The 17,982-nt window shown below is 40.7% G+C and overlaps 1 protein-coding gene across 4 annotated transcripts in view; it reads left to right on the forward strand.

Annotated features, from left to right (window-relative positions):
- pcdh7b (protocadherin 7b) overlaps nt 1-17,982 on the forward strand; it is a 589,810-nt gene that overhangs the window by 9,419 nt on the left and 562,409 nt on the right. The gene's annotated exons all lie outside the window — the stretch shown is intronic.

Raw genomic sequence — 17,982 nt, forward strand, 5'->3', positions numbered from 1 at the left:
TCTTTAAACTCCATTTTGTATTTAACTTTAGCTGGTCGGGTTTAGCACACCAAGTAAAACCCGCCAGCTAACGTAAGGCAAGGACTGCTGGATCCAGGAGGTAAGTGCCCTTACAATTATCTCCTGAATCAAGAGTCCCTACCTAACCGCGATCGGAGAACCCCCCCCGCCAACGAGGCCTCTGATCAACCCCCAGGCCTCCAAATCTGCCCCTCCCCTGGTCTCTCCCCCCCCCTCCCCCACAGGTCTCTGATTCCCCCCTAGGCCTTTCCCTCCAGGCCTCTGGTTCCCCCCCCCCCCCCAGGCCTCCCCACTCCAGGCCTCCGATTGCCCCCCACGAGGCAACCAACCCCACCCCCCCGGTGCTGCTCCTCTGCTCCCCGATCTCTTCAGACACTGCCCCCCCCCCCTGACCCCTGTGCTGTCCTCAGCCCCCAGTCCTCACCCAACCCCCTTCCCATTCTGCTCCTACGGTTCGCGATCACGCTGTTCTGGAGACTCCACCTGTGCTGGTCCCGACCCACGATTGTGATTGTGATGTTCCAGATCCCCCGCCCCCCAACCCACCCCTCCTTGGATCCTCCGGCCAACCCTGGCCCCTACATGATCCCTCCCTCCCTCCTCTGTGTGGCCTAGTGCCGAAGGCCTACCCACCCAGAGCCAGCCAGCCTCTCAATCTGGCTTGCTGTGGGTGGGAAACATCTGGCTGAAATTTTCCGGGAGGTCAGTGGGCGGGATCGGTGGCGGGTCGGGTGGGAAATTTTATATTTTTGACAGTGGGTATGCACCCCGCTGTCAACCCGCGGCAATGCGCCTTTCCTAATGTTGGGTCTGTCAGCGCTGAGCAGACCCGACAGGCAGCGGTGGGTGACCCAATTACCATCTAGTTGACTGATCATTAACAGGCTTTTTTAACTTACCTTTTCACTTTAACTTCATGGCCATGGGAATCATGCTGTTCGGGGACCACGGCTATCAACCTGAGGCGGGAGTTCAGTGGCCATTGCTCCAGCTGATTATTTGACCGCTTCAAATGTACAGTAAAAGCTCCCACCTGACAGATCATCACTTTCCACTACCACAAGCTGTTTCTCAGTCCATTTCCAGCACAGATTCTGCAGGCTTTCCATTTCTACTCTCCGTTCAGTTTTACCTCATTGGAAGAACTCTCTCATCATTGACAGAATGCTTCTGTCATCTCTACTTCACCTGCCATCTATTCCATCAACATGGGTGTCCTTTATACTGTCTCACCATGGTCCTCAAAATCTGACCATAATCAGCCCCAACACCAGCAGCACCAACAACACCAACCTTCTCCACAATCACCTGATGCTGCACGGGACAGAGGGTATCAGCACTCGAGCACATTGCTGCCTGGGAGGCCAGAGATGGCCTCACCATGGCCAGATTTACTTCACTTGAAGCTGTACACCCTGGCTGCCACATGATGCACCAGGTTGGCACCATCACACACCAACACCATAAAGCATCCCTACAATATACAAGCCATTCCTTTCACACTCATCACCATTGCGGGGGGTACCGTTATGTCTCACCATTCACTGCAACTCACAAAGCCATTTCCTAAGGTGCACACAAATCTGTCCAAGAACGCAAAGTTTTGAAAATAAAGATTTCAATGTTTGACAGCACATTAACAGAAACTTTACACAAGTATTGGATAAAACACCGAACTGCCTGCACTCGTGTGTTGTTAGATGGTATGCTTGGACTAGGATGAGGGTGAGTGTGAGGGGTGGCTAGTGAGATGGGAATTTGATAATGTAAATAGAGAGAGAGGGATGGGTGGAGGTGCAAGGTAAGTTGGTGTGAGCAATGATGTGCAGGGGTAGGGTAGGGAAGGCAGAGTGATGGGGATGTGATGAGAGGCACAGCAGGATGAGGTTGAGTGTGGCTTTGTGCTAATGTTTCGTGATCTAATGAGATCATTTAAATGTTTGTCCCACTGCACTCATTTCCTCCTGACCACATCCCTGCTTGTGACCTCCTGTGCAATGTGCAACCAGGATGTGTTGGTCTCCTGGGGAGGTCTCTTCCGCCCATCAGAAGGGAAGAGGACATCCCTGTGTGCTGTGACTCCCTCCATAACCATATGGAGGGAGTCATGGGAGAGCCTGGGTGCAGCTCTGTGCAATGATTGTCAGTGTTTGCAGCACTTTAGTGCTGTAGAACACTGAGAGCACAAATGTTAAAAGAAAGTTGGCCATGGATCCCTTTAAGGAAACCGGCTGATGATGTGTCATGAATGACGTCACCAGACCCGCTTCCTCTAATTGGACCGGCAAACCCGCCGGGCGGGCTTAACAAGCCCCATCAACATAAAATCATTTTCCAGAGCGGGACAGAGTCAGCAGCGGGGTCGCAACGCGTCACCCGCCCCGGACAGGAAAATCCAGCCCAGAGGCTTCTCATTCAAATCAGGACCTGCAGTTTCATTTGGCACTGCACTTGAACTAGCCTGCTGACTGTCCAGAAGAATAGCCATTTGGTGGAGGTAGTGGAGTGATTGCTCAAATGATCGTTGATGCAATTTGGCAGCTTATCACTTCATTACATTGGTATTCCTTCCACCTTTGTTGTCAGTATTATTTTACTCATGTTTTTATTTCCCTCTTGGTCTCTGTTTATCCAGTACTTTTTGTGTTTGTGATTTACAATTTCTGTGTGTCTATTCTTTTTATGTCTTTCCATTTCTGTCCATTTGTTTGTGTTCATCTGTCATACCTTAATTTTTTGCCTGAGGAATCATCTCTAGTTTTGTTCCCACTTGCTTCCATTATATATGATATCCAATAGGGACGGCCTGAGTAGAATTGGGGATGCTGTGTATAACTTTCCGATTGACTCTAGTTCAACTGAAATGCTTTATGTAGTCCATGTGTTCCTTTTATTTTACCACATTGAGTTGCCATCTCTTTTTAACAAGGCAGCAATTTACACAATCCACAACATTTAAGAAAAATAAAGATTGTAGAACACTGATTTGACATTCTGCACTATTTTAGAATCACTGTAATTATAGATAGACTTTGCATGTAAAGGATGAATTAACAATAGCTCTATTATAGAGAGAGAAGTGCAGTGGAATTTCTTCACTATGTTTGGTAATAAAATAATGGGAGGAATTTTCACATGATAAACGGGTGAGTTGGAGTAGGGTGGGGGGGAAGTTAAAGTTTTAAAAATCCAAATCCTGACCCCAATCCCGGGCCTCGGATTCTTCCCTTTAGCTGCAGCGAGACGGGGACAGCCTTGGGGAGCAATCCTTGTAGGCTGGGAGGAGCAGGATTGCTTCCTCCTTGCCCCACAAGCTCACCCACCAGCAGCCCATCCCTCGTTGGGGATCGAACCTCCCCCCCCCCCCCCCCCTAGGCTAGGACCCCCCACCCCTGCCATGGACCCAGCACCTACCTTTGTTGCAGTGTCCTGTCTGGGCGTGGAACGCTGGCTAATCAGGCTGGCTTCCGGGCGGGGAACCCGCCCATTACGTCACACGCATGCTGTGGAGTTAAAACCTCACAACGTGCCGGGAAACCCGGTCTACCATCACCTCCCGCCGCCCCCCCCTCCCTCACCCCCACAGCCACACCCCCCTCCCGCTCCAGGTGGGTCGGAAACAGGAAAATCCGGGCCAATTAGTGGGATATATATTTACAAAATATTGACATGAATTAATTTGACCTTTAATGTTACATTTTTAGATGACACCCATGACCTGCCAAAAATAGTCATTTGTAGATCACAAATCAATTTAAAAGATTTCTTAAAAAATTGTTGCTACACTTATCTGAAAAATTTAATCCATCAAGACCATGTAATAATAATATTATTTATGAAATAAACCAAATGTTTTTTGGAATGTGAAAGAGCCTTGTAAATTATATTGAATAGATTGTTATAAGGATCAACTATAGCTTTGTCATCTAATTAGTCAGAATCAAAATATTGTTATCACACCCATTTTGGAGAATAGAATATTCTTTCAGAAAGAATAATTTCATTATTTTACATATTATGTGGGAGAAAGGTTATAATTAAAGCCTCTAAAAATAATGTTATTTTTTAGATGACATTTATAATGATTTAAGAAAAAATACTTGAGGATGGTAAGATGATCTGGGAATAATGCTGCCAAAGATATTATTAGTGATGTCTTCCACATTTAGGGGCAAAGTGACAATGAAAAGATGCTGTGGCAGCCCAGTACCAGAGTAAGCAAAAAAAAGAACTTACCAACAGGTGGCGTCACATTGTTATAATTGCCACTGGCACAAAGTTCTCTTTTTAACAAACTTGTTTCAAAGGCTTTCTTTAAAAAAAAGTCTTTAGTGGCACAGTAGGTCATCTTTCAACATCTCATTTAAATCAGTAGCTAGCTTTTCCTTCAGGTCTTCTCAGTTGGTAGAAACTGACCACAGTCGGAAGTCTGAAAGCAGCACTTGATTCATGCATTTGAGTGGCATGTGCGAGTCTGCCTTTCTTTAGGATGTTATCCGATACTGTCACCATGGTTCTCCACTCTCAGTGCTGTCACTACTATACTAGAGAATACAATGTAAAATGTAATCAACTATGTAAAGGTGCTATGCTCCTGGGATTCAATCTGATAACCACAGTTAGATTTTTCTATACTTACAATATTAGTCGCTGTTTTTTGCCCCTGGTTGAAGAACCCAAGTGCCAGGAATTACATATAGGAGAAAGGAGTCTAGCATGGAGGTCAGTACCATAATAATACTATATAGTAGTATACTATATATAATAGTGCTATAATGATATAAAATACCCATTGTCTGTAAAATAAAAATATAGGAATTTGTAATCTTGAAGACAAATGTCTTTGAAGACAATTATCAAGAACTATCTTAAAAGTACAATATTTTGCATTTCATTTTTCATATTCTTGTCAATTAATGTCAATAGAAAAAAACATTACATGGTCAGCATCTTCTTCTGCATCTATCTCACTGTATGGGCTGGATTTTTCCAACATCGGTGGGTTCGGGGCGGGCGACGTCAGTGGCGTGTGGGGACCTCGCATCTGTGTCAATCCCGGCCTCCAACAAGATTTAACGATGATAGGGCTTGTTAAGCCCGCCCTGCAAGGTTCCTGGCCAATTATGCGATGCGGGACTGATGATGTCATTTGATGACGCATCATCAGCTGCTTTCCTTAAAGGGGCCATGTCCAAAATGATTTTGACGGTTCTGCTGTCAGTATTCTGCAGCATTGAGGTGCTGCAAACATTGATAAGAACTGCACAAAGGTACACGGCTGCACCCAGGCTCTCCCATGATGTCCACCATATGCTTATGGAGGGAGTCAAAGCATGCAGGGAGGTTCTCTTCCCTTCCAAGGGCGGAAGAGACCTCCCCAGGATACCAACGCAGCCTGGTTGCACATCGCATAGGAGGGATGTCGCCAGGAGTACCTGGCTGCAGTGGTGTAAACCTTTCAGTGATCTCAATAGATCACGAAATGTTACTGCAAAGCTGCACTCAACCACATCCTCCTGTTCCACTCATCACATCCCCATCACTCTGCCTTCCCTACCCTACTCCTGCACATCCTTACTCACACCAACTTACCTTGCACCTCCACCCATCCCTCTCTATCTACATTACCACTTCCCCATCTCACTAGCCAACCCTCACACTCACCCTCATCCTAGTCCAATCATACCAACTAACAATACACAAGGGTAGGCACTTGGGTGTTTTAGCCAATGTTCATGTAAACTTTCTGTTAATGTGTGGTTAAACATTGATATCCTTATTTTCACTACTTTGCGTTCTTGTACAGGTTTATGTGCACCTTTCAAAGTGTCTTAGTGAGTGCCAGTGAATGGTGAGACATAACGTTCCCCACCTCCCCCTCCCCACACCCCCCCCAATGGTGATCAGTGTGAAAGGAATGGCTTGGACATTGTAGGGATGCTTTATGATGCTGGTGTGGGGTGGTGTCAACCTGGTGCATCATGTGGCAGCCAGGCTGTACAGTGTTAAGTGAAGCAAATCTGGACATGGTGAGGCCATCACTGGCATCCTGGGCAGCACTGTGCATGGGTGATGATACCCTGTGTCCAGGCAGCATCAGTTGATTGCAGAGAAGGTTGGTGTGGATGTTGGTGCTGCTGGTGTGCCTGGTGATGCTGGTGTTGGGGCTGATTTTGTTGGGATTTTGAGGACCAAGGTGAGATATTTTCAAGGGCGCCGATGCTGATGGAATAGATGGCAGGTGAGGTTGAGATGATAGAAGTAATCTGTCAGTGTTGAGATAGGTTGTTCAAAGGAGGTGACAGTGGATATAGAGATTACTCCAAACACATTAAAAGTGCATAAAGCTCAAAAGTGGGTTCCAAATACTGAAAGCTGAAGCTTCTGAGATTGGAATGTGACCAGCTGTAAAATGGCAGGTTTTAAACCACTTTTGCAGCTTTCACCCATTGAAAGAAATGGAGAGTTGTTCAGAACCCGACATACTTGCCTGACGTGATCCCGAGCGACGGGAACCTTGTGGCAAACTTGGGAAAATGCTTTGTACCTGGTAAAGTGGTGATTAAATTGCTTTAAACACCCTCTTAACTAGTACAATTGCATGACCCACCACTTAGTGCCGTGTCTGCAAAGCGCAGGCAGAACCAGCACTTGGGAAAATGACAAGGAGGCGGTTTCAGAGTGGGATTGTGGCCCGCTGTCAATCTTTTGGATTTTGACAGTAGACCCGCCTCCGAACCTGCCCTCCGAGCGCTGGCAAAATTCAGCCCTATGCCTTGTCAGTAACCCTAGCTATCTTTTCGATGCCCACTTGCTCTCTTGCTTTTTCTCGTGTTCGTACATTTGGGTGTAAAGAATCATCTGAGAGCAATACAAGTGGAAAATTGTGTAGGGCAGACTGCAGGTAAATGGAACCTGTTTGCTTTTCAGTCCATTTAATTAATTTATATTCAAGTGCAATGAGGGAAATCCTATCTTCATAACACTCTCCATCCATCACTCTCACTCATCCTCTCTTTCTATGTCTGTCTCTCTCTCACACACACACACACAGACACTGAGTACAGATAAAAATGAATAGAATAGTACTTTACAAGATCATAAATATTAACTATTCTTCGTCAGGGCTCATTACTCTTTTCAGGTTAATATTTATTTAGCACAGGAGTTTCTGATGATTTTTCATAATTTTGAAAATGTCATGGACAGGCTGTTGTACCTCATGCCTAGTTCAAGTCTCCGATATTCTCTTCCCATCTGTATCACATTTCAGAGGTGGTCCTTGCTTCGTGTACCTTTATGTCTCTAAGATACCTTCTCTGTGTTTCTGAGATTCTCCTAACCTCTCTGTCTTTTGGATACTCCCAAAATCACTGACAGTTTTCCTGGCATGTTTCTATGCTCCCCCATCCCAAGCGCTCAAAATATAATTTCCTCTTTTCCCCCTTTCTCCATGACCAGTGATACTACTTCTTTTCTTCACTGTTGCAATGCAACAGGGTAGGTTCTGACAATGGGCTATCTTGGCATTGGTAGTGTTAGTGAATGCACTTTATTCCTTTCATTGGAACTTGAGGTACTGAGATATGCATGTCTCCCTTTGAGAGTGAGGTCGAGAGAGAATGGCAGAACAGTGGACCTGGAGAAGAGATAGTGGCAAGTGGGGTGGGAGTTTGAGGTGCACTTTAGGTGAACAGGGATTGAGATGGACTTCAAGCTTAGTGGCAAGCATTGAAAGGGGTTTTAAATGAAATAATATTGGCCAGGATGAAGAGAAGTCAAATATTTCCAGTTTTAATCAAAAATAGCATAGATTGCCTATTACTCCTTAGGAATAGTTGATAATTTTTGGAAACTTTACAAAATAAATAAAACATTGGAGAGACTAGTAACCCATGATAGAGATGACTAAATATCAGTAACTTTGTTACAGCCTGTTCTACTCCTTTCCATCTATAAACTTTCACATTTGTTAGAAGAAAATGAAGCATTTCACTTCAGATTTAACTGAGATAGTTAATAATTTGAGGCTTTGATAGGCATTAGTTCATGTGCTTTGATATTAATGTTGAACTCAAATACCTCAAAGAATAACTGAATTAATTGAAAGGCGATTTTAATTTGAGTAACACTTGGTATTATTTGCTTAGCAGCAGTGAATGACCTGTTGTGACATTATCAAATAGCAATGAAAGGAATTACTTCTATTATGACGCCATTGGCTTAGCAAGCGGTGCACACTGGCATAGACCAATTTGTCTTATGTGTGGGTTAGATCATGTTCTTAAATAAGCCTACCTAATTTAGATTTTAAAAGCCATAGCAATGTACTGTTTGGAATCAATTTGGTGGTGCAGCGGTAAAGCAATTCACAGATCTATAGTTCGAGATATAAATCCTAGCTAGACTCAAATATATAACACTTATTATATATGACTGTTATTGAGGGCTATTGGTCCAAATATTTTAGAAGTGACTGAATTTGATTTAAAGCCTGAAGCCAATAGGGATTATTGGACCATTATGAAGATTGCTGCTTAACTATTGAGGCAATAGTTTATCAATTACAACACACAAATTATAGTCATGATTAATTTTGTTACAAACTTGGGCTAAGGTCATTTGAAAACGCACTAGGAAAAATGTGACTTCCATGCTATATGTTCAAACAGGCCGCAGCCTGTGCTTTGTGGTACAGTACTAGTGGACATTAGCTTCTGTTCCATTGTCCACTCACTTAAAGAAAACTTGCATCTATTAGTTTTGTAGTCAGGAGCAGAGAATATTAAAATTTCACCCAAAACATCATGCATGATTTAGCACCCCAATTCCATACTGAGGTGTAGGAATGAACTGAAATTAACTTGCAATCAGAGGCCAGCAATTATCCTTTAAAAATGTTTTCACTCGTCGGTTGGTGAAATGATAATCGATAGTTAAAAAATGGGGCTAAGATGTAACTTAGAAAACTATAACATAAGATGATTATGGATGCTGTATTTTTTTCAGAGTGCATTTGCATCTATGCTTTTTAAATGAAGAATCTGTCCGATATTTAAGTGATATATTGGGCTTGGAAGCTTAGAGAGGTTCCTTACCTCCTCCTAAATACAGGTTGTGAGTAATTTTATTGGTAAAAGTAGGATTTACATAATTTGGCTGATGCAGCTGAACCTTCAGTAACGCTGTATATAACTTGTGCTCAACAGCACTGTTTTGAGTGCTTGGTGGTCAGGTTAGAAAACACAGAAACTATCCTGCCTAGCACTATGCACATTTATTATCATAGAAACAAGCAATAACTGGAGAAGGCAGGCAGTTTGTTCTTAAATAATGCATACTTTGTTTCTTGCATATAACTGAGGCTGATTATCTTAACTTAAATCTTCAATAGCAAGATCCATTAAATTATTAAACTAATATTTGTAACAAACACAGTACCATTTAGTGCTATTACACTAAAAATGTACATTGTACATTTAAATAATTGTACTTTCTTATTGATTACCAAGTGTGATAAACATTATTAATGTACTTTAATGGAAATGTAATAATTCTAAACTGAATGCAACAAAAAATTCTTTTTGAGAGAAATATTCAGACAGTATCCTGAATTGTGCTACAAAAGAACCTGCTGCAACTTATACAATAATCATAAGTTTAATAATACTAATAAAATCTATTGGATGAACTTTGACAATATTTTGGATTCCCTTCCTTCCTGGCATCCCCATGTATGAATGCAGGAATTTCAAATCTTTTGACCAAAAATTCCTGATGACAGTGGATCTTTAACTGATAGTTAAACCTTTCAGTTATAATTACAAAGCCATATTGGCATAAGGATAATGATCCTTATTTTTGATTATAGGTTTTACAATGGTTTGTGAGTCATATAAACACTTCTGATACTTTTCTTGAAGCTTTTAATTGGTAGTGTGTGTGGAGATGAGTCAGCTTTCTGACACAAAAGATCTCAAACTAGTGTAGTTTGGGAGTAAAATATTTTTGAGATATTTGCAGATGACTCCAAATGTAAAGTTTACTCATAGCTTTAGTAAGTTGGCTTTCAACATTTATTAGTTGGTCCGTGCTTTCACACTTCATAGGAATGTCAAAGGTTTTTTGCCTGAAGTAGTCCTGTGAATGTTCACATTTCTCAAAGATTGTTCTTCTAGTAACTTCATTTATTAACATAGCCAAATTTTCCTCCCTACAGTTTAGTCTTCAGTTTGTTGTCTCAATCTCTTTCATGCTCTATTTCTCTCTCCTCTTTTAGCTTCCTCTCTTTTCCTCATTCTCCTTCTTTCCTGTCCTTTATTGTTTCCCTCCTTATATCTTTTTGTATTGTGTGCCAGTGCAGCCTTCGGTCGCCTGAGGAAGAGAGTGTTTGAAGACCAGGACCTCAAACCCAGCACCAAGCTCATGGTCTACAGCGCAGTAGTGATACCCACCCTCCTGTATGCTTCAGAGACATGGACCATGTACAACAGGCACCTCAAAGCACTGGAGAGGTACCACCAACGCTGCCTCTGCAAGATCCTGCAAATCAATTGGCAGGATAGATGCACCAACATCTGTGTTCTTGCTCAGGCCAACATCCCCAGCATCGAAGCTTTGACCACGCTCGATCAGCTCCGATGGATGGGTCACATTGTCCGTATGCCCAATACAAGACTCCCAAAACAAGCGCTCTATTCGGAGATCCGACAAGGCAAGAGAGCCCCAGGTGAACAGAGGAAACGCTTCAAGGACACCCTCAAAGCCTCCTTGAAAAAGTGCAACATCCCCACCGATACCTGGGAATCCCTGGTCCAAGACTGCACAAGGTGGAGGAGAAGCATCCGGGAAGGCGCCGAACACCTCGGGTCTCTTCGCCGGGAGCAAGCGGAAGCCAAGCGCAAACAGCAGAAGGAGTGCACGTCAACCCAAGCCCCCCACCCCTTCAAGCACCGTCTGCCCCACCTGTGACAGAGACTGTAGGTCCCGCATTGGACTCATCAGTCACCTGAGAACTCATTTTTTGTGTGGAAGCAAGTCATCCTCGGTTCCGAGGGACTGCCTAAGAAGAAGACTGCTTCCCTTTCTTCCCCGTATCAGTTTCTCACCTCTCTATTCCCTCCCTTTCTTTTGGTGCCATCTCATTATTTGTTTGTCCATTAGCTCTATCTATGTTTGTTTTCCTTCTGTTGTCTCAATGTTTGTTTTCTCTCTTTCTTCCTTTCTGTTTGCTGCATTGGCTCATTCTATTCTTCCCCCTGCCATAGATCTAAATATGCTGTGCTATTATACTTGATTTTACTTCTTAGGTGCCTCATATCCTAAGTGCCAAATTATCAATAACATTGAGGTTCCTGAGCTGATTCAGTCATTGTTACTCACAGCAGTGAACCATTGTCATCCACACCATTTACAAAAGTTCTGCACTTTTGTGCATATGAAGGACATAGGTCAGATGTTCCCTGACAACAGGATACGGTGCCTATTTTGAACAAAATAAGAAAAGAAAGACTTGCATTTCTATAGTGCCTTTCATGACCACCGGACGTCTCAAAGTGCTTTACAGCCAATGAAGTACTTTTTGAAGTTGTACTGTTGTAATGTGGGAAATTAGAAGAATGCATTGCTTTGACACAAAAATGTGAAAATCCAGACCTATTCACCACATAAAAAAATGCAGTGATGTTAGTTTGATACCTCTGCTTTGTCTGAACCTGTAAATTAAGATTAGGTAACCAAATCAGCACCAACATGTGCGTTGTTTGGTTTCATCAGATATCAATATCATGGTAAACACAGAGTGTAACATTATGCTGAGTCGTGGTGAGCATCAGAAGCACACTATCAAGTAACAACACAAAGGTTTATAATAGGAATATGAAATAAAGGGTCCTTGCTGATAATGACTTTTAGCCTGTCTCTGTACCATTTTGTATGCTTGTTATGTTTCAACTGGTTTTCCTGTTTAGTAGGGTGAAAACATATCACATTTCATGTTTTTAAATCTCTGCATGCTTACTATAGCATTTGTTGCAATAAGTGCACACACTCCCTTTTAGTTCAATCAAGTAAGGGTTAATCATGGTTTCATTTATAGAATACATTTCATGATTGCTCATATGATATATTGAAAATCAAGATTGTAATGCTTTGTGACAAAAAATAACAAAATCTTGGACATGTGACCTGTATAAATATAAATAAATAAAGCAAGTATTAAAAGGTGACATTCTTTCACAGTTATTTTTGGATTAGAATTAGTATTAAATGAGCGTTGTATCATATTGAAGTCACAATAAGAAACTGGATAGAATTTTTTTTCTAGTAGCATCCACATAAAATTGATTGTGATAAGTGTAGGTCATCTAAAGATCACTTTTGGGCTGTCACGATGTGTGTTTATCATTTTAGTGTAACTTAGCCTTGATGAAACCTCACCATAGTTATCGTTGAATTTGTCTTTGGAAAAATCTTATCAGAGATCCACTGAAGATCTCTTCTTCATTAATTTGTACAGTAAGTATGAAATTGAGATTAATTGCATTGTCTCCTATACTAACTCATTCTTTCCCAGAATCATGGAACAGTATCTCTCAATCTTCCTTTCTCCCTGCAATCCACAGGCTTTTAACACTCAAGCTTGGTGTCACCTCATCATTACTACTTGATTTACTTTGCTTTCCCTACTCAACCTTGGTGATGTCCTGCACTGTAGGCCACTGCACTTTACTGAGGTTTCCCAGTAATTAAAAACCATTTAGAATACAATCCAACAAGGAATATAAAATGTACCACATTATCTTTTGTTCAGCTCAAAGTTTGTTAAGGTCTTGTAGTTAATTTCATATTTGCTTGAGAGAAAATTTGTTTGAAAAAGCCACAATTAATTTCCTAACTTGAATATTGTGCATGAAACATGTGAAATCAGAGCAGGCAGCCCAGAATGAGTTAGACAAAATATGTAATTATGCAGAACAATGGCAGATGGAAATTAATACACACAAGTTTTAAGTACTACACATGGGGAGGAAACATAGATGACAAATATACTCATTGAATGTTGTTGAAATAGTTAAGGATGACGTTAAAAGAGACCTAGGAGTCTTAGTAGACTCAATGCTCAACATGTCCAACTAACGTGGGGCAACAATCTTCAAATCCAAGAGAATGTTGAACTACATAGCCAAAACAGTAAAATATAAGTTAAAGAAATTGTAATTAAACTAAAGTGCTCTGATGAGACAACATCTTGAATATTATGTCCACTTCTAGTCAACGAGACACATAAAGAAACATTCTACATCTGAAGATGGTTTGAGAATCCTTTCTCATCTAATTATTTTGCGATCTTGCAATAACGGGGCACACAGAAACAGAAAGAAGGTGGAAAAAGAGATGCAGAGACATGAATAGGGTGTGCAGGAATGCAAAAAGAGCAGAAAAAGATACACAGAAACAAACTAAGAGAAAGAAGGCACAGCTAGAAAATAGAATTGAAAAAATTATGGGGCAGGATTGTTGTAGGAATGTATTGTGACAGAATATGATTGAATGTAGACTTTAGCTTAAGTTTCTCCTAAAGGTGAGTTCCTGATCATATTTGTGCCATTAGGGAGAGAGTAGCTGCAGGCTAGATGCTTCCCTTCTAGGAAGAGAGGCAGAATTTTCAGAGCTTTCACCAAGCTCCTTAATAGAATGTTTATCCCTAGGTATAACAATACAGATACAAGATGCGTATTGATGTAGTCTGTGTTTGAACTGCACCAGTGAAGTCAAGAAAATACCAAAAAGTTTATCTTGTTCTGTTTTCATATTATTATGAAAACTTTTGCTTGGTTTCATATGCAGTTGTACAATAATGCTGAGTAAGGTTCATTCTGTATTAGAGATTGATTTTCAACTTTCTAGTGTTTCATTTAGGTAGGATTTCCATTCCACTGAATGAAGTCACTGTTCTGAATTTAATATTGAATTATTTATCTGTATGAAGTTACAAGTAATACAAATGTTCTAAATATTTGATTTCAAATGATTTATAGACTCCTTTATATTTTCAATTGGAGTTAATCAAAGTATGTCTAATAGTGTTAAAATTATTTCCTGTATAGGAGAATTTTGCTGTGCAGTCAACTGCATATATTTTTACATAGCATTTATATCGGAAGGGTGTCAACCTATAATTTGGAAAGACTAAAATTAGCTCAAAGGCGGGATCAGTATTTCAAACTGATTGTAAAATGAACATATAGTAATTACGCCAATGATGTGTAAAATGAAGAGGTGTGCAGTATGTAATAGTTTTAAGACTTAATATTGTTTGTGATATAATTACTGACTAATCACAAGATACGAACAAGGTAATGTGACAAATGTTTATTCGTTGGTATGTTTTGGCTAATATACATGGCGGAACATGCATTATAACATTTTGGCACTGCATTCAGAACACTTCTGGTGCAGCTGTGATCTCAACAACCACTAGGATCAACTTTTTGAACAGCATTGCAGTTGGCCCAATTACATAATTATTGTTCAATGCAATATACAACTCTCCTAAAATAATGACCGTTACACTACAGTTTTTGCAAAAACTATAATGTAATGCTAGAATGAAGTTGTAGCATGGACGATGCTTTACTATTTGGCATAAATCTGAGACTACCTTGAGTAGATGGTTTCACACTGCTCCAGCTTGCCAATAAAGTATAATGTTCAATGTTGCAGAGCTAACATTTTAAACTTAAATTTTAAACTTTGGTGTTAGCAAGGAGTAAACTATCATACTAACTCTTTGCTAAGATTAAAGATTTAACTGGTATTAGGATGTCTCTGGATGGAGCTATGCAAATAGGGGCAACAAAAATTTGAGCAATGCTGCATGCTTGTGGAGCACTCTACATGTATGACCAGAGAGCAGTGTGGATCCAGCAGTATAGTTCAGTATTGTCAGCAGCAGTCTAAAGAGGTACCAGTCACAAACCTGCATTTGCAATATAACAGTGCCATAAAAGAAGATAATATTAGCTGGTGATGGCACGATAATTGAGTTATGCAATTACCACTATTTTTAATACCAAAGGAACTTTTAATTTATTGTGACTTAAGAAAATACTCCAGAAAAATTCCAATTCTTCAGGAAAGTTGAAATGGTGAAAAATAGTTCCAAGATCGCAAAATATAGAATGTGATCATTATTTGAGTTGGTAGTCCATGATTGTTTTTTATTTGCTGTCTGTCTAATATCCAGTTAATCACTGTCAGTCAAACTGAAAACATATCTATTAATTCACAAAGTTAGCAAGTTTGTCTCTTTTTTACTTCATGGAATCACGTTCTTCTGAAAATTAATAAAAAATATTTACCATGCTGTTACTGAACACATTTGTCTGCATGAAATATGAGGCAGTTGGTTGTAATGCAGCATTGTTGACAACTATTACACAATAAAACAATAATATAAATTCACGATTTAAAATTCATGCTACCTCCTTTTATTAAAATTTGACAGTCTCCATTAGTCAGGAGTGTCTTTGACAATAAACATCACCTATGCTTTGATTAAAAAATCTTACCCTGTGATTTGATAATCAGTGAAGAATAGCAGTAAGACTGAGGATTGGGAGAGCTTTAGAAACCAGCAGAGGATGACCAAAAAATTGATAAAAAGGGGGAAAATAGAATATGAGAATAAATAAAATAGAATGTGAGAGTAAACTAGCAATAAATATAAAAACAGATTGTAAGAGCTTCTGCAAGTATGTAAAAAGGAAGAGAATAGCAAAAGGAAACATTGGTCTCTTAGAGGCTGAGACAGGAGAAATTATAATGGGGAATAAGGAAATGGCTGAGACTTTAACCAAATATTTTGCATACCAACAATAGTGGGGAACCAAGGGGCTAATAAGAGTGAGGAAATTAAAGTAATTAATATCACTAGAGAAAAAGTACTTGTGAAACTAATAGAACTAAAAGCTGACAAATCCCCTGGACCTCATGGCCTACATCCTAGGGTTCTAAAAGAGGTGGCTGCAGAGATAGTGGATGCATTGGTTGTGATCTTCCAAAATTCCCCAGATTCGAGAATGGTTCCAATGGATTGGAAGGTAGCAAACATAACCCCGCTATTCAAGAAAGGAGGGAGAGAGAAAACGGGGAACGTCAGGCCAGTTACTCATTGGGAAAATGCTGGAATCCATTATTAAAGAAGTGGTAGCGGGGCACTTAGAAATATGATTAGGCAGTCAACATGGTTTCATGAAAGGGAAATCACGTTTCACAAATTTATTAGAGTTTTTTGAGGATGATCTAGCAGGATAGATAAAGGGGAACCAGTGGATACAGTATATTTGGATTTCCAAAAGGCATTCGATAAGTTGCCACATAAAAGGTTGCTGCGCATGATAAGGGCTCATGGGGTTGGGGTTGATATATTAACATGGATAGAGGATTGGTTAATGGACAGAAAACTGAGAGTAGGGATAAATGGGTCATTTTCCCTTTGGCAGGCTGTAACTAGTGGGATGCCGCAAGGATCAGTGCTTGGGCCTCAGCTATTTACAATCTATATTAATGACTTAGATGAAGGGACCGAGTGCAACGTATCCAAGTTTGCTGATGATACAAAGCTAGGTGGCAAAATAAGCTTTGAGGAGGACAGAAAGAGCCTGCAAAGGGATATAAACAGGTTAAGTGAGTGGACTATAAGATGACAATGGTGTATAATGTGAGGAAATGTGAGGTTATTCACATTGGTAGGAAGAATAGAAAAACAGAATATTTTTTAAATGGTGAAAATGTTGGTTTTCAGAGAAATTTAGGTGTCCTAGTACAGGAAACACAGAAAGTTAGCATGCAGATACAGCAATCAATTAGGAAGGCAAATGGCACATTGGCCTTTATTGCGAGGGGATTGGAGCACAAGAGTAATGAAGTCTTACTACAATTGCACAGGGCTTTGGTGAGACTGCACCTGGTGTACTGTGCACAGTTTTGGTCTCCTTATCTGAGAAAGGATATACATGCCTTAGAGGCGGTGCAACAAAGGTTCACTCATTTGACTCCTGGGATAAGAGGGTTGTCCTATGAGGAGAGATCGAGTAGATTGGGCCTATACTCTCTGGAGTTTAGAAGAATGAGAGATGATCTCATTGAAACATATAAGATTCTGAGGGGGATTGACAGGGTAGATGCTGAGAGGTCGTTTCCCCTCTGAGGCCTCTGTTTAACATCTCATCTGAAACAGTACAGATATTTATTTAACCTTACTCAAGGACTCTGAAGTTTATGTGTTAATTCTAAAATGTATAAGAATGATATAATTTTCGTTGGGAATTTCTTTGACATTAAATAATTCTAATAAATGAAAATTATCATTTTTAATTTTAATTTTCTAAGATGTAAGGGATAATTTTCTAACTGTGCAGATTTTGGGAAGCTTCATCTGCTGGCAGCACATGTCTGAAATTTAGGTACACTGCACATGATTTTCCAACATTTAAACTGAATTTCTGGTATCGTAGAATCATAGAAATTTATGGCACAGAAGGAGGCCCATCGTGTCTGTGCCGACCGAGAAAGAGCTATCCAACCTAATCCCACTTTCCAGCTCATGGTCTGTAGCCCTGTAGTTTACGGCACTTCAAGTGCATATCTGAGTGCTTTTTAAATGCGATGAAGGTTTCTGCCTACACCACCCTTTCAGACAGTGAGTTCTGGACCCCCGCCACCCTCTGGGTGAAAAAAGTTCTAAATTCTCCTCTAATCCTTCCACCAATTACTTTAAATCTACGGCTCTGGTTATTCACCTCTCTGCTAAGGCAAATAGGTACTTCCTATCTACTCTATCTAGGCCCCTGCTATATGTGAGTAGCAGGCAAGGCGTCTCACTAGGAACCCAAGGTCAGAAAATGACACCATCTTGATCGTAGCATTATCATTCTGTGGTGCCAAGTTTTCCTTTCA

The sequence above is a fragment of the Somniosus microcephalus genome, chromosome 2 (genome assembly GCF_052327205.1).
Source record: "Somniosus microcephalus isolate GS21.2 chromosome 2, FLI_Smic_1.0, whole genome shotgun sequence".
Lineage (NCBI taxonomy): Eukaryota > Metazoa > Chordata > Chondrichthyes > Squaliformes > Somniosidae > Somniosus > Somniosus microcephalus.